This window comes from Capricornis sumatraensis, chromosome 1, assembly GCF_032405125.1.
Source record: "Capricornis sumatraensis isolate serow.1 chromosome 1, serow.2, whole genome shotgun sequence".
In the NCBI taxonomy this organism is placed as follows: Eukaryota; Metazoa; Chordata; class Mammalia; order Artiodactyla; family Bovidae; genus Capricornis; species Capricornis sumatraensis.
The window spans coordinates 61,394,862-61,413,283 of NC_091069.1; the positions used below are offsets into that span (position 1 = coordinate 61,394,862).

Consider the following 18,422-nt stretch of genomic DNA (forward strand, 5'->3'; position numbering starts at 1 on the left):
CTGGAGGAGGGCATGGCAACCCACCCCATTATTCTTGCCTGGAGATTCCCATGAACAGAGGAGCCTGGTGGGCTACAGTCCCTGGGGTCACAAAGAGTTGGACATGACTGAGTGACTAAGCACAAGCTGTTACCTTTTATCTAAGGAAACCTTGTTCATTTCACTGGAGGATGATATTTAGAAGCCAAACTCTGCATGTTTATCAGGCATTTGTGTATCTTATTTTGTGAATTTTCTCTTCACAGTTATGGTATACTTCCCTCAAGTCCGCAAAGCAACTCTTAGGATGCCGGTGTGTCCTCTGTCTCAACCTGGGTGCTGGTTACACAGACATGCTCCCTGGTATTATGAATATTATTCTCAGTAGAAAGTTTAAAGAATAATTTACTAGATGACATCTGTAAACAAGACAGAAGTGAAATCTTCAGAAAATGACATCACCTTTCCTGGAAACAGTAGGACCACTTTCCTCTATAATTTGAAATTGCACTGAACTCTTTAATTCCATATTTTATATTTTTCCCTCCCTTTCCTCAAAAATCCTATTTTGATTACATTAAAAATCAAATGTCAGATATAGAGGCTAATTTTAAGCTCTAAATTTTAAGCTCTAAATGTCTTTCACAAAATATGTTCTTCCTTATTTTAAAAAAGGAAATTATGATCCATCTTCATTATTTCATTTCCCACTTGAAAGACAAAAACCTTGTCAAGATTTTTAAAAGGGGGTTTCTTTTACCCTGACCTTGCTGTTATAACATAATACAGCATGATTTCTATCCTGAAAATTGGGAAAATGCAAATGTACTAAGAAGCTGAAAATTCAAGATCATCATAATATGACTACAGCATGACCTTGGCAGAGGGAGGCAAAGAAAGCAAGCACAGGAATGCACAGGATTATTCTAAGTCAGAGCTCCAAGTTTTCATCATATAGCCAGATTTCCCCAAGATAAATCATTCTAGTTCTGGTAGTGCTGCTTCCTAGGCAGTGGCTTTTAGACCAGAACACATTCTTATGCTAAGTAAGTGGGCATGCCTTGGTACTGAATACATTTCTTTTTCTGAGACTAGGATATTAAAAATAAATATTTTCAGTCCCTATGATAACAAAATAAACACACTTCAATGAGAATGTAAGGGCAAGAGAAGAAAAACATTTAAATGCTGAAAATATATATTTAAAATAAAAAGAGAAAACACAAGCAACCACTTGGATTTTTAGAACTAAGTGACTTGAATTATTCGCTGATTAGGAATTTTGTTGTCATTTCTTTTTAGATGAGTAAATCTGTCCTTTTTGGATTAGATGTGTATGTGCTTAGTCACTCAGTCATGTCTGGCTCTTGAGACCCACCAGGCTCTTCTGTACATGCGATTTCCCAGCAAGAATACCGGAGTGGCTTCCCATTTCCTTCTCCAGGGGATCTTCCCAACCCAGGATTGGGATTGAACTAGGTCTCCCACATTGCAGACATATTCTTTACCCACTGAGCCACCAGGAAAGCCCCTCCACCACTTGGATTAGATGGACTCCATTTTACAGTTTCAGAAAAACATCTACTTCTGCTTCATTGACTAAACTTTTGATTGTGTGCATCACAATAAACTGGAAAATTCTGAAAGAGATGGGAATACCAGACTACCTGACCTGCCTCTTGAGAAACCTGTATGCAGGTCAGGAAGCAACAATTAGAACTGGACATGGAACAACAGCCTGGTTCCAAATAAGAAAAGGAGTACACCAAGGCTGTATATTGTCACCCCACTTATTTAACTTATATGCAGAGTACATCATGAGAAACGCTGGGCTGGATGAAGCACAAGCTGGAATCAAGATTGCTGGAAGAAATATCAAGAACCTCAGATATGCAGATGACACCACCCTTATGGCAGAAAGTGAAGAGGAGCTAAAAAGCCTCTTGATGAAAGTGAAAGAGGAGAGTGAGAAAGCTGGCTTAAAGCTCAACATTCAGAAAACTAAGATCATGGTATCCGGTCCCATCACTTCATGGCATATAGATGGGGAAACAGTGGAAACAGTCACTGACATTATTTTTGGGGGCTCCAAAATCACTGCAAATGGTGACTGCAGCCATGAAATTAAAAGATGCTTACTCCTTGGTAGGAAAGTTATGACCAACCTAGATAGCATATTACAAAACAGAGACATTACTCTACCAACAAAGGTCCATCTAGTCAAGGCTATGGTTTTTCCAGTGGTCGTGTATGGATGTGAGAGTTGGATTATAAAGAAAGCTGAGAGCAAAAGAATTGATGCTTTTGAAGTGTGGTGTTGGAGAAGACTCTTGAGAGTCTCTTGGACTGCAAGGAGATCCAGCCAGTCCATCCTAAAGGAGATCAGTCCTGGGTGTTCATTGGAAGCATTGATGTTGAAGCTGAAACTCCAATACTTTGGCCACCTGATGCAAAGAGCTGACTCATTTGAAAAGACCCTGATGCTGGAAACAATTGAGGGCAGGAGGAGAAGGGGACAGCAGAGGATGAGGTGGTTAGAGGGCTCACCGACTCAATGGATATGAGTTTGGGTAAGCTTCAGGAGTTGGTGATGAACAGGGAGGCCTGGTGTGCTGCACTTCATGGGGTAGCAAAGAGTCGGACACGACTGAGTGACTGAATGGAGAAACTGAACTAATTTTATATAATATCAAAGAAATGTATTAATTGATTTTCTACTAATGCAAATGAATGTCCTTCACAAGCAGCAGACAACGAAAATCACCAACAAAATTAGAGTTTAATTATTTCCTTAAGAGCAAATTGGAATCAATATATCTACCTAATGCCCACTGCCAAAACTTAATTCAGATCATATTCACTTGCTTTTTTGTGGTTTCAAGCAATCAGAAGATGATAAGAGAGTACATTTCATTCATGTTATAATAACAACTTTTAAAAATTACACACATAATGTTTTGAAGGGAGCAAAACAAGATAAAGACAACAAATAAAGAGGACAGGTACTGGCATGTTTTTTGGCTCAAGTGTCCACTTCCAGGAATGAGAAAAAATAGACTCAATCAGGTTAGTACACTTGGCTCCAGCTTCACTTCCAGGATAAACCAAATAGCTGAATAAGTGTCCATGAATCTAAGATCTCAAATTATCTTCCTGAGTTGGTCACCAATTGGCTGTGACTTTGCAAAGCTTACCAGCTTTTCTTAAGCACAGGTAGTTTTAGAAACAGGTGCCTCTTTTGTGTAACTAGACAACCCTTAAGATGTTGTTTATAGAAGAGATGGGGGCTTCCCAGCTGGCACTAGTGGTAGAGAATACACTGCTGATGAAGGAGACATGAGATGTGAGTTCTATCCCTGGGTTGTGAAGATCCCCTGGAGAAGGAAATGGCAACCCACTCCAGTATTCTTGCTTGGGAAATCCAATGGACAAAGGAGCCTGGCAAGCTACAGTCCATGGGGTAGCAAAGAGCTGGACATGACTGAGCATACACCTTTAATATAGCTACTCCCTGATACAAATCACATAGGGTTTTGGAATTCAGCACTGTTAAGTGACTTATTAGGTGATGGGCTTACAAGGTGGTTACACTGGGACTGAACACTGGGCTCTTTCCTTCGTGTTTCCTATGTAATAAACTGTTACTGAGAAAGAGGTGACAGCCTCACAGGCACCTCACAGTCCGTTTTGACCACAGTTTTATCTTTACAGCCTTTTGCTGCCTGGGTGCTGTTTCTGGGGCCCTGACCTGCCCACACACCTCACATCCTGTCACCTGGACCAGAGAAATAGCATCTTTGTCTAAGCACCCAGTGATGGGACTTCCCAGCAGTCCAGTGGTTAAGACTTTGCCTTCCAATGCAAGTGGTATGGGTTCAATTCCTGGTCGGGGGGCTAAGATTCCACATGCCTCATGGCCAAAAAAACCAAACCATAACACAGAAACAATATTGTAACAAATTCAATAAAAGACTTGAAAAAAAGCACCTAGTGATGTAACAGCTGCTACACCAGGAATATACCTCCTTTGGGTGCCTGTAGATCCTGACAGAGCTGCACTGAGGATCTAACTTGCTAAGAGCCACAAGCATGCATAGTGTTTCTTCATTTATTCAGTCAGCACTTTCCTTTGAGGAATTACATGTGCCGGGCACTTCATGTGACGCTGGGACTAAAGCAGAGTCCCCCCAGTAACAGTTTAAGGAGGAGACACACATATCGATAGTCACGATTGATTGCTCTGGCTACATCCCAGGATGTGTGAGAATCTGTCCAGGGGAAGAAAGTCTGCACTGGGCCTTCTGGTCAATCTGAAGAGACTCTGCAGAAGTGCCCTGAGGTTCCACATTGCTCTGGAGATCTCAAACTTTGAACTCTTTGACTTCAAAGTTACTCAATGTTGTATACCAATTTAAATTTTAAGAAATGAATATGTGACCACTCTCCAGAAGAACTAATCAGATGAATAGCAAGCAATGTGTCATACTGAACACTTCCTTACATGCCCCATTGTCTTGTTGATAGACTGTTAGCTTCTTGACAAAAAGGGCTAAAGGCCAGCTGACTTCATCAAGATTCCTTGGAGTTGATCTGTTGTTTAGTTGCTAAGTTGTGTCTGACTTTATTGCAACCCCATGGACTGCAGCCCGCCAGATTCCTGTCCATGAGAGTCTACAGGCAGGAATACTAGAGTTGATTGGTCCCTGAAATCTCTGTGTAAATATGTCTGATGCTTCCTTTCAAGTTGATCAACATTAGATATCACCAACTTCATCAAAATATCTTTATAATGATAGCCTACAATCACATGGATAAATCCCTTTATTTACTTATAATAAGGTAAAATGATGACAGATACTAATTCGTAGAGAAATTGCTGATCTACCTGACTTCCTTTTGCATCTGGCCTGTTTCCCACATCATGCAAACTTTCTATTCTGTCTGCATCTTCCCCAGGTTTCTCTTCAGTGCCTAAATACTGATGACCTTCAAGGGAAAATAGGTGAAGAGGCAATAAGGGAGAAGAACTAGGCATTTTAATTTGGGGGTTCTCATTTGTAATAGCTTAGACTTCCCTGGCATCAAGGGACACTGGGTTTTAACCCAGAAAAGCTTAATCACAGGAACTCAGACGTCAGCAGAGTCTGGGAGCTGGGAAGCCAATAAGGACAGACTGGATATAAAGTCTAGCATTTTGACTTTCAAGTCCTCATAACCTGATCCTCTTAGAAAGAGCTAGGATAGAGTGCTGATCAGATGCCCACGGGCTGCTGTGCTCGTCAGGGACCACAGGACCCTGGTGGGCAAATGAAGAGACCAACCACAGATGAGAAATGCTGTCTTGGGACCAGGATCCAAGTCACGGCAGAGCCCTTTAGCTACTCCTGATCACAGAGCAAAGGGAGGAGTATTCTCAAAGTGTGCCCAGCATCTGATGCATTTATAGTGCAGTGAAATGTGCAGATTCTCCAGGAAAATTTTCACAGATCTACACATTTGGGGCAATGCTGTCATGTCCTATTTCTGGGTTTTGTATCCTGTTTATATTCTTCAGCCAGATTCTCAAGACCAGTACACCTACATAGAGCACCTGAATTTTTCTTTTTACATAAAGTCCTCCCTAACCCTTAGACTAACAGTGAAGGTAGGGTATGATCCAAGGTCCAGTCTCAACAGAATTTTCCCATTGATAGGAGCACAGGTCCAACAGTTAGAGCATGGTAACCTGCCCAGTCACAGTCCCGATTGCAGAGGCTCGCTTGTAGCACTGTGACTGCTGTGAGTCTCCAGCAAACATAAGCATAGCCCATGGACAAGGCTCCAGCCCGCAGCTGGCTTTGCTGATGGGCTGTTGGTGACCTTTCTCTATGCTGTTTTTAAGCCCAGAAGTATTCCTACAGGAAGTTGCCAACATGTGTGAGCACCAGTGGGAAGCAGAAGCCACAGGGGAAAGTAGAGAGAGCTACACACCTTGAAAATGATGACTTTCTCCCACAAACATCTCTGAAGACCCCACTGGCTCACAAACCTCAGAGCGGGAAGAGGTCCGTCTGAGGAGACTCATCCTGGACAGACACGTGTCTTCATAGAATCTGCACTGGTACAGCCTGAAGGCCTTAACATGGCTTTGATGTCACAGAGTCCTGGGGTCCGTCCTGCTCCATAATGTAGTAGATGCATGACATTAACTGAGGTAGTTAATTTTCCCCATCATAAAATGAGGATAATAGAAGTGTGTGTGCCTTACAGCTTTCTTGCACATGTTAGCTTAGATAGTTTGGGCAGCATGCCTAACAAAGTACTGGGTTGCTGTCACTCAGTTTTGCCCAACTCCTTTTTGACCACATGGACTATAGCCCACCAGGTTCTTCTGTCCATTGGATTTCCCAGGCAAGAATACTGTAGTGGGTTGCCATTTCCTTCTCCAGGGGATTTTCATGACCCAAGGATCAAACCCATGTCTCCTGCATTGGCAGGCAGGTTCTCTATCACTGAGCCCCAGGGAAGCCCATGGTACTGGGTACATGGCACAAAAATGAAACTATCAATGTGGCTACTTCCCTGTCCAGTTGCTCCTTCCCTGAGGCTGTCTCACAGCTTAGGGATTAAATCACAGCCAGGATTTCACACTTCACTGCCATCTGCTAGAGTCCACACTGCCGGATGAAGCTGCTCTAAGGTCAATTTATTTTTTTCCTTTCTTTGACTATTAACCATACTGAACATTTCAGGAACATAAGAGCCTGCCCTGGGCAAAGTGAGGAGATAAAATGGACAATCTGCAAAGATCTTCCCTAATAAAGTGTTAATGGGGTGATAATGCCTTACTGTGTCTGCCTTCCCATAGAACATCTCTGTCATGTTAAGAAGAGCCCTCAGTGTTCTAACCCAGAGGAGTCACTAACAGTGTAGCCACACTACCCTACCTTCAATCAAAAAAAAAAATTATTGAAGTATAGTTGACTCACAGTGTTGCGCTAGTTTCTGCTGTGCAACAAAGTAAATCAGTTACATATGAACACAGTGTTGAGTAGAGTTCCCTGTGCTATACAGTAGATTCTATTAGTTATCTATTTTATACATAATACTGTGTATATGTCAACCCCAGTCTGCCAATTTAACCCTTTCACCTTACCCCCTCCTGGTAACCCTAAGTTTGTTTTCTACATCTGTGACTCTACATCTGTTTTGTAGATAAGTTTATTGGTACCATTTCTTTAGATTCCACATGTAAACCATATCATATTATATTTGTCTTTCTCTGACTTACTTCACTTAGTCTGACAGTCTCTGGGTCCATCCATGTTGCTGCAAATGACCTAATTTCATTCTTTTTTATGGCTGAGTAATATTTCACTGTGGGCTTCCCTGGTGGCTCAGACGTTAAAGAATTTACATGCAATGTGGAAGACCTGGGTTCAGTCCCTGGGTTGGGAAGATCCCTTGGAGAGGGAACAGCTACTCATTCCAGTATTCTGGCCTGGAGAATTCCATGGACAAAGAAGCCTGGTAGGCTACAGTCTCAGTTCAGTTCAGTTCAGTTGCTCAGTCGTGTCTGACTCTTTGCAACCCCATTAATTGTAGCACGCCAGGCCTCCCTGTCCATCACCATCTCCCGGAGTTCACTTAAACTCACGTCCATCGAGTCAGTGATGCCATCCAGACATCTCATCCTGGGTCGTCCCCTTTTCCTCCTGCCCCCAATCCCTCCCAGCATCAGAGTCTTTTCCAATGAGTCAACTCTTCACATGAGGTGACCAAAGTACTGGAGTTTCAACTTTAGCATCATTCCTTCCAAAGAACACCCAGGACTGATCTCCTTTAGAATGGACTGGTTGGATCTCCTTGCAGTCCAAGGGACTCTCAAAAGTCTTCGCCAATACCACAGTTAAAAAGCATCAATTCTTCAGCATTCAGCTTTCTTCACAGTCCAACTCTCGCATCCATACATGACCACTGGAAAAACCATAGCCTTGACTACACAGACCTCTGTTGGCAAAGTAATGTCTCTGCTTTTCAATATGCTATCTAGGTTGGTCATAACCTTTCTTCCAAGGAGTAAGCGTCTTTTAATTTCATGGCTGCAGTCACCATCTGCAGTGATTTTGGAGCCCCCCAAAATAAAGTCTGACACTGTTTCCCCATCTATTTCCCATGAAGTGATGGGACCAGATGCCATGATCTTAGTTTTCTGAATGTTGAGCTTTAAGCCAACTTTTTCACTCTCCTCTTTTACTTTCATCAAGAGGCTTTTTAGCTCCTCTTCACTTTCTGCCAGAAGGGTGGTGTCATCTGCATATCTGAAGTTATTGATATTTCTCCCGGCAATTTTGATTCCAGCTTGTGCTTCTTCCAGCCCAGCATTTCTCATGATGTACTCTGCATATAAGTTAAATAAGCAGGGTGACAATATACAGCCTTGAAGTACTCCTTTTCCTATTTGGAACCAGTCTGTTGTTCCATGTCCAGTTCTAACTGCTGCTTCCTGACCTGCATACAGGTTTCCCAAGAGACAGTTCAGGTGGTCTGGTATTCCCATAAAAATGACAGAATGATCTCTGTTCGTTTCCAAGGCAAACCATTCAATATCACAGTAATCCAACTCTATGCTTCAACCAGTAATGCTGAAGAAGCTGAAGTTGAATTGTTCTATGAAGACCTACAAGACCTTTAAGAACTAACACCCAAAAAAGATGTCCTTTTCATTATAGGGGACTGGAATGCAAAAGTAGGAAGTCAAGAAACACCTAGAGTAACAGGCAAATTTGGCCTTGGAATACAGAATGAAGCAGGGCAAAGGCTAATAGTTTTATGAAGAGAATACACTGGTCATAGCAAACACCCTCTTCCAACAACACAAGAGGAGACTCTACACCTGGCATCACCAGATGGTCAACACCGAAATCAGATTGATTATATTCTTTGCAGCCAAAGATGGAGAAGCTCTATACAGTCAAGAAAAACAAGACCAGGAGCTAACTGTGGCTCAGATCATGAACTCCTTATTGCCAAATTCAGACTTAAATTGAAGAAAGTAGGGAAAACCACTAGACCATTCAGGTATGACCTCAATCAAATCCCTTATGATTATACAGTGGAAGTGAGAAATAGGTTTAAGGGCCTAGATCTGATAGATAGAGTGCCTGATGAACTATGGATTGAGGTTCGTGACACTGTACAGGAGACAGGGATCAAGACCATCCCCGTGGAAAAGAAATGCAAAAAAGCAAAATGGCTGTCTTCAGAGGCCTTATAAAGAGCTGTGAAAAGAAGAGAAGCGAAAAACAAAGGAGAAAAGGAAAGATATGAGCATCTGAATGCAGAGTTCCAAAGAATAGCTAGGAGAGATAAGAAAGCCTTCCTCAGTGATCAATGCAAAGAAATAGAGGAAAAGAACAGAATGGGAAAGACTAGAGATCTCTTCAAGAAAATTAGATACCAAGGGAACATTTCATGCAAAGATGGGCTCAATAAAGGACAGAAATGGTATGGACCCAACAGAAGCAGAAGATATTAAGAAGAGGTGGCAAGAATACACAGAAGAACTGTACAAAAAAGATCTTCATGACCAAGATAATCACGATGCTGTGATCACTCACCTAGGCCAGATATCCTGGAGTGTGAAGTCAAGTGGGCCTTAGAAAGCATCACTACAAACAAAGCTAGTGGAGGTGATGGAATTCCAATTGAGGCGGCGGAAAATGGCTGCTACCAAGGCTGCGGACACTCAGCTGATGCTCGGAGTCGGGCTGATCGTGACCATCTTTCCACCGTAGAAAAGGACACAAATGGAGAAGTTCTGTGGGTGTGGTGTTACCCTTCCACCACAGCTACTTTAAGGAATCTGCTGCTGAGAAAATGCTGCCTTACAGATGAAAACAAACTGCTCCATCCCTTCGTCTTTGGTCAGTACAGAAGAACATGGTTTTATATCACGACAGTTGAAGTTCCAGATTCTTCCATTTTGAAAAAGGTGACTCATTTTTCTATTGTTCTGACCGCCAAAGATTTTAATCCAGAGAAATATGCCGCCTTCACTAGGATATTGTGTAGAATGTACCTGAAGCATGGGAGTCCAGTTAAGATGATGGAGAGTTACATCGCAGTTCTCACAAAGGGTATATGCCAGAGTGAAAAAAATGGCTCTTTCCTTAGCAAGGTATGCCTGAAAGGCATACCTTGCAGGTTCCATCAAAGACATTGTATCTCAGTTTGGAATGGAAACTGTTATCTTACACACAGCACTGATGCTAAAGAAAAGAATTGTCGTCTATCATCCCAAAATAGAAGCTGTCCAGGAGTTTACCAGGACTCTGCCTGCCCTGGTATGGCATCGACAGGACTGGACCATACTTCACTCCTACGTGCACCTGGATGCCGATGAACTGGAAGCCCTACAGATGTGCCCAGGTTACATCGCTGGATTTGTGGACTTGGAGGTGAGCAATAGATCAGACCTGTACGATGTGTTTGTGAATCTGGCAGACAGTGAGATCACCATTGCCCCGCTCGCAAAAGAGGCCATGACAATGAGCAAACTGCATAAAGAAATTGGTCAGTTAATTGTCCAGTTGGCAGAAGATCCAGAGAAGTCAGACAGCCAAGTAATACAGGATATCTCCCTAAAAACAAAAGAAATCTTCAGCAACCTGGCTCCATTTTCAGAAGTTTCGGATGATGGAGAAAAGCGAGTGCTCAATTATGAGGCACTAAAGCAAAGACGATTTCCACCAGCCACAGAAGACCTCCTCTACCATCTAGCAGCCGCGGAGCAAATGCTGAAAATCTGCCGGTGGGACAGAATGTATCACTGATGACTGATCTAAAGCCCTAGCACCATGATTATCCATAAACTATGTAAAATACTGGAAATAACCAAGAAAATGTTATATTTTTAATGTTTTATTTGAAAGTGTTGTAATTTGACCTGAAAAAGCACTGAAACACACATGAAAACACTTCTGATTTCCTATCTGATTAATTTCATGCCTACTCTCAATGTTTACAAAGTGCTGTAACCACCTATCTATGTAACTTTATAAAAGCCCGTCATCCCGGGGTAAGAGCAGAGCAGCTCTGTCAAGTTCTCCCGCAAATCGCAGCAAATCTGAAGGCCTTCATTATTGCAAGTTCCAGTTTATCTCATTGTGTAGCCACAAACTAACGATTTATTTTCAGAAAGCTGCCTGAAAGTTTGCTTTGAATTCTTCTAGGAAGAACTTTAATTCCTCATGAGGAACTCCACTTTCTGAGCCAAACTACTAAGTTCTCTGCAGAACCGTCTAGAAGATCATTCAAAAGACCCTGCAGTTGCACTTTCTTGTAAAAGAAATTTTTTTTTCTTAGCCTTTGAATAGTTTGCCTATATTACAAGGGTTTTGCCTAGATTTTATACTTGAGTAGACAACTTTAATAATCCATATTTATACTGTTGCAGAGGTAAGCATTTGGCAAATTTAAGCCATGAGTACTCTTTAATTAACCTAGTTGCTAGCAATATTCTTTTGAAAAAAGAGGCCAGTCCTTATGTAGTAGCATAAGAGAAGCAGCCCATTTTGAATATAAATGTCTGTCTGACTGAAACAGCAACCTTATATAATTGGTGAGGGAGTGTGAGAATTAACTTCTTGTAAAGGCCAAAACTAGAGAATATCTTCAAACAACGTCAGTAAAAATAATTTGGCCACATATGAAGGTATCCATTCTGGTTTAGTTAGGTACCTTTTTCATAATTGGAGACCTAAAAATTGCAAAATAAGCATGGGGGTCGAAATTATGATCTTGTTATGTGTATTCATATTAATTATGACAGGTTATTTTTTTCACTCAGTCCTCTTGTCCTCAGAAATCTTAACCAGAAAAATGTTTGCAGAAAAACTTGTCTTTATTGGATCTTTCATGTATCCTGGGTGATAGACATTTGTTAAGGGAAAAAATTTTTAAACAGCCCCTTCTTGGTTGGTGTCAGGGGAGGATTTGAAGTGAAATGATGTTTACTGGGGCAAACAATTGAAAATTAAATCTGCACTTTAAGAAAATGAAAAAAAAAAAAAAAAAAGAATTCCAATTGAGCTATTTCAAATCCTAAAAGATGATGCTGTGAAAGTGCTGCACTCAATCTGCCATCAAATTTGGACAACTCAGCAGTGGCCACAGGACTGGAAAAGGTCAGTTTTCATTTCAATCCCAAAGAGAGGCAATGCCAAAGAATGCTCAAACTACTGTACAACTGCATTCATCTCACATGCTAGTAAAGTAATCCTCAAAATTCTCCAAGCCAGGCTTCAGCAATACATGAACCATGAACTTTCAGATGTTCAAGCTGGATTTAGAAAGGCAGAGGAACCAGAGATTGCCAACATCTGCTGGATCATGGATAAAGCAAGGGAGTTCCAGAAAAACATCTATTTCTGCTTTATTGACTATGCCAAAGGCTACATACAGTCTTTGGGGTCGCAAAGAGTCAGACATGACAGAGGGACTTTTACTTTCAATATTCCACTGTATATATGTAAATAAATTAGTTTGGGGCCTCAAAAGAGTCCTGTAGTGATTTTTCATCACTATCTCCCCAGGTCGGGAGGGCCATTCTCTCAGTACCGTGATGATATCTAGCACATCTACAGTTGGAGAAAAAACATTTCTGCCTTCTACCCAAAGATCATGTCCACGACACTAAGAATGTATTTAGTTCAGGAAATCTGAAAATTTGAGACAAGCACGTAAGTAATCAGACCTATAAAAACAAATGATGCAATCCTCAGACTGAGTAGCCAAATAATGTCAGCATCTTAAAAAAATAATCCTGTTAAATAAGAATAAATATTAGCACTATAATAACTAAATGATTAATTTAATTAGTTAAGTCAATGAAAAATTAATTGTACTATGACTGCAGACATCCCACCACCAGGTTTCTGTGTCTAGTTATATTATATTTTATTGTTCTCTTTCTTTAACTTAATTATATACTTGGAGAAGGAAATGGCAACCCACTCCAGTATTCTTGCCTGGAGAATCCCATGGACAGAGGAGCCTGACAGGCTATAGTCCATGGGATCACAAGAGTTGGACACGACTTGGCGACTAAACCAACCAACCAATTATATACTACTGATACTATGCATAAAATAGGTAACTAGTGAGAACCTACTGTAGAGCAAAATGAGTGGAGTAAAGGAGTGTGTAAGTCACTCAGTTGTGTCCAACTCTGTGACCCCATACTGTAGCCCACCAGGCTCCTCTGTCCATGGAATTCTCCAGGCAAGATACTTGAGTGGGTTACCATTTCCTTCTCCAGGGGATCTACCTAAGCTAGGGATCGAACCCAGGTCTCCTGAACTGCAGGTGGATTCTTGACCGCTGAGCCACCAGGGAAACTCTGCAGATATGTATACATGTGGCTTATTCATTTTGCTGTACAGACAACAACAAGAAATTAACACATTGAAAAGCAACTATACAACCAGTAAAACTAGTTTTAAAACTTAATTTTAAAGATTTTACTTTTAAAGGAAAACAAAATAGTTTGAGGGTCAATAGTAACTACCACACGGTACTGTTGTAAGATTTAAATGAGAGAGGGAATTGAAGTGTTGATCCGTAGTCAGTTCTCAATGACCATGAGCTGTGACCGTCCTCAGTCTGCAGCACATGGCCTGCACGTGACAGCATCCAGATAGACTTTTAAAAATTAATACATCAATATATCCTTTGTTTTGAACAATTCTTTGCTGCATATTCTCCTCCACTGCATGGGCAGTTTTAGGGAGGCAGGACAATGTTCTCAAGATAGTGACTGGGCTCTGAAGTCAGTGAAACAAGCATGAATTTCGACTATTCTATTTTTTATTTATGGCACTTGGGCAAGTCACTCACTCCAGGAGCCTAAGTTACCATGCTTGTGGCGATGGGACCACATACTCAGGGTTGTCAAGAGGATGAAATAAGATGATTCAATCAGTGGTTTTCATGAGCTCACAACCTTCTCCCTTTTTTAGCAGCTGATGCCCAGCATACACCAGTATAATGATCCCTGGATAGGTAGATATTGGGCTTCCTAGGTGGCTCAATGGTAAAAAAAAAAAAAAAAAAAAATCCCGCCTGCAGTGTGGGAGACACAGGAAAGGCAGGTTTGATCTCTGGGTCAGGAATATCCTCTGGAGAAGGAAATGGCAACCCATTCCAGTATTCTTGCCTGCGAAATTGCCTTTTTTTTTTTTTTTTTTTTTAAATGCTTTTTGGTCCGCAAATAGCAAAAAAAAAAAGGCATAATCACTAAGACAATGAGCTCAGTGTGTCTGTTAGTGTCTATGCCTGACCCCTGATACCAGAGTCAGGTTTAACTTGGTTTCTCTGGGATGGAAAATAGGATTGCAGAGCTACCGCCAGCACCACTGAAAAGATCAGCTGTGATTCCTGGCTGCCCAAAGTCACAGGCCATCCACATTTCAGGGAAGGGCTTTCAGGATAACTGTGCCCCAGGCTCCACTTTGACTCTTTCCGGATACAAAAATCACATGAAAGCTTCAGTCATTTCTCAGCATGGTGACAGCAGCCACCCTATCCTAAATGTTCCATCTGTGCTTAGTGGTGCAGAGAATCACTCAGTTCTACGTGCCTGTCACATCGACACCGAGCAAGGTCAGGATGCACGAAACCGTCCTCGGCCACAGGGCAGATAACGTAACTCCCTCTATCAAGGAAAGACAATAACTCCACGCAGTCAATTAAGCTGCAGTTCTGAGCAAAGCACATGACGGGCGGCAGGGCTGGGAAAAGCTGGAGAGAAACAGTTCAGACCATCATTAAGAGGCTCAGCCACGTGCGTAGGTGCACCTAATGGAACCAGTTGGTCTCTCTAGCAGCTTCCTTCCATTTGGGTGGTTCACACCTTTCATATTTTCACACCTGAAGTAGCATTGAAAATGGATCAACTCCATCAGCAAGGAGTCGGTGAGGTCTCTGTGACCAGCACTCAGATACGTTCAGCTCTGCCAACACTCAGGGAAGAGTTAGCATGATGTCAATGAGGGTGTTCTCTTGTTTCTTTTGAGAAACTCAAGATTCTAGAGAAAATTTGATGAGGACTCTTCAGTTTTCATGAATGTCTAGCCCAAGGCAGTTAAAGTAAGTAACATAGACAATTTGGAGACTTATTAAGTCAGAATGTAATATTGGAAAATCAAAATAAAGGCATTTAAAATTTTTGTAACTTTAGATTTACATGTGGAGGTTTGTAAAGTTGTGATGACAGAAATTTATTGCAGTGACTAAGAACATGAGTTTTAGAATGAAATTGCTTTGCTTTGAAATTCTTCTCCACCCTAGCTGTGTACTTTATTAAACCTCCAAGGCCTCAGTTTCCTATTCTCTAAAATGAAGATAAAAGTAATATAAAATAGTAAATTTTCACAGCCATGCTGTGATTACATATATGAAATTATATATATATATATATTGGAGAAGGCAATGGCACCCCACTCCAGTACTCTTGTCTGGAAAATCCCATGGACAGAGGAGCCTGGTAGGCTGCAGTCCATGGGGGTCACTAAGAGTCAGACACGACTGAGTGACTTCACTTTGACTTTTCACTTTCATGCATTGGAGAAGGAAATGGCAACCCACTCCACTATTCTTGCCTAGAGAATCCCAGGGATGGGGGAGACTGGTGGGCTGCCGTCTATGGGGTCACACAGAGTCAGACATGGAGTGACTTGGCAGCAGCATATATGTGTGTGTGTGTGTGTGTGTGTGTATGTAGTATATAGTTATACTAGCCAGCACTTAGGGCTCAAGTGGTGGCCATTATTATTTTGAATTAAGGATTTGAGAGTTGATCTCAAAAAACAAGGAGAGATAAGAAAGACTTCCTAAGTGACCAGTGCAAAAAAATAGAGGAAAACAATAGAATGGGAAAGACTAGAGATCTCTTCAAGAAAATTAGAGATACTAAGGGAATATTTCATGCAAAAATGGGCACAATAAAGGACAGAAATTGTATAGACCTAACAGAACATGGACCTAACAGAAGCAGAAGATATTAAGAAGAGGTGGCAAGAATACACAGAAGAACTGTACAAAAAAGGTCTTAATGACCTGGATAACCATAATGGTGTGATCACTCACCTAGAGCCAGACATCCTAGAGTGCAAAGTCAAGTGGGTCTTAGGAAGCCTCACTACAAACAAAGCTAAAGAAGGTGACAGAATTCCAGATGAGCTATTTCAGATCCTAAAAGATAATGCTGTGAAGGTGCTGCATTCAATATGCCAGCAAATTTGGAAAACCCAGCAGTGGCCACAGGACTGGAAAATGTCAGTTTTCATTCCAATCCCAAAGAAAGGCAAAGCCAAAGAATGTTCAGACTACTGCACAATTGCCCTAATCTCACATGCTAGCAAAGTAATGCTCAAAATTCTCCAAGCTAGTCTTCAATAGTATGTGAACTGAGAACTTCCAGATGTACAAGCTGGATTTTGAAGAAGCAGAGGAACCAGAGATCAAATTGCCAACATCTGTTAGATCATACAAAAACCAAGAGAATTCCAGAAAAACATCTACTTCTGCTTCGTTGACTACACTAAAGTCTTTGACTGTGTGGATCACAACAAACTCTGGAAAATTCTTCAAGGGATGGGAATACTAGAACACCCACCTGCCTCCAGAGAAGTCTGTATGCAGATTTCTCTGCATACAGTTAGAACTGGACATGGAACAACAGACTGCTCCCAAATTGGGAAAGGAGTACATCAAGGCTGTATATTGTCATCCTACTTATTTAACTTCTATGCAGAGTACATCACGTGACATGCCAGGCTAGGAAACACAAGTTGGAATCAAGATTGCCAGGAGAAATATCAATAACCTCAGATATGCAGATGACACCAGCTTTATGGCAGAAAGCCAAGAGGAACTAAATAGCCTCTTGATGAAAGTGAAAGAGGAGAGTGAAAAAGTTGGCTTAAAACTCAACATCTGAAAAATGAAGATCATAGCATCTGGTCCCATCACTTCATGGCAAATAGATAGGGGAAAAATGGAAACAGAAATTTTATTTTCTTGGGCTCCAAAATGACTGCAGATGATGACTGCAGCCATGAAATTAAAAGACACTTGCTTCTTGGAAGAAAAGTTATGACCAACCTAGACAGCACATTAAAAAGCAGAGACATTACCTTGCCAACAAAGGTCCATCTAGTCAAAGCTATGGTTTTTCAAGTACTCATGTATGGATGTGAGAGGTGGACTGTAAAGAAAGCTGAACACTGAAGAATTGATGCTTTTGAACAGTGGTGTTGGAGAAGACACTTGAGAGTCCCTTGGACTGCAGGAAGACCATACCAGTCAATCCTAAAGGAAATCAGTCCTGAATATTCACTGGAAGGACTGATGCTGAAGCTGAACTCCAATACTTTGGCCACCTGATGCTGGGAAAGACTGAGAGCAGGAGGAGAAGTGGATGACAGAGGATGAGATGGTTGGATGGTATCACCAACTCAATGGACATGAGTTTGAGCAAGCTCCGAGAGTTGGTGATGGACAGGTAAGCCTGGTGTTCTGCAGTCCATGGAACTGCAAAGAGTTGGACAGGACTGAGCAACTGAAATGAAGGATTTGAGAGCCTATCTCTGGTTACTATGGAAGCCAGCATAAGTTCTTACCGCTGTCCATTTCTGCCCCTGTGATGTGAACCTGAGATCATAGACTCCACAGCTGGTCTCAGTGATCCTGGACACAGACTGTAGTGGAATTATCAACTTACAGGAACATTTTAAGGTCTCCATTTGTGAAATCATCACCATTATTGATCAGGAGACATCTTTCCCATCCCTTGAGGTTTCCATGAATCCATTTATCTCCATCCTCAATGACAGCAGACATAGCAAATAGCAGTGTGGCAATTTTATGCCACGCAGTGGGTGGGCACATTTTGGAAGGAGCCCCTGCATTCAACCCTGTCTCCAGTGCACTGTGTCCATGTTCGTTCCATGGTCATTCCTACGTCCACCCATCTACATTAACACAAAGCGATGTCTCTACAAACTCAATCTCCGGGCTCTTCCTGTGCACGAGGTCTGATTTCCCACCAATCTGTAGATGCCCTAACTGAACAACAACACTTAACATGGCCATTTTGTTCACTCTGTGTCAGCACCTCCCTTCTGCTGCACATGTCAACGTCAGCTTCCAGCTGGTTACAGAGGAGCTGACTCTCCTTATTTGCATCATAAAAGGAGCCTTCAGTCACCTGTCTCTGGCTGGCCAAGTCCAGCAATGAGCCTTTACAGACCAATTTCCTGCCATTCCTCAGGGCTACCAGGAAGCCATAAATAATAGGGCTGTAAGTGACTTTGAAAATGACCAGAGAAAGTGAGATCGTTGCCAATATTTTCTTTCACTTTTGAGAAAACAGCCCTGCTGTCTATTTGGAAAACACAGGA

General features: G+C 41.7%; 1 pseudogene; it reads left to right on the forward strand.

Moving 5' to 3' along the window:
- Positions 1-9,680: 9,680 nt before the first annotated feature.
- On the forward strand, positions 9,681-11,979 carry LOC138084105 (DENN domain-containing protein 10 pseudogene; annotated as a pseudogene).
- Positions 11,980-18,422: the final 6,443 nt, after the last annotated feature.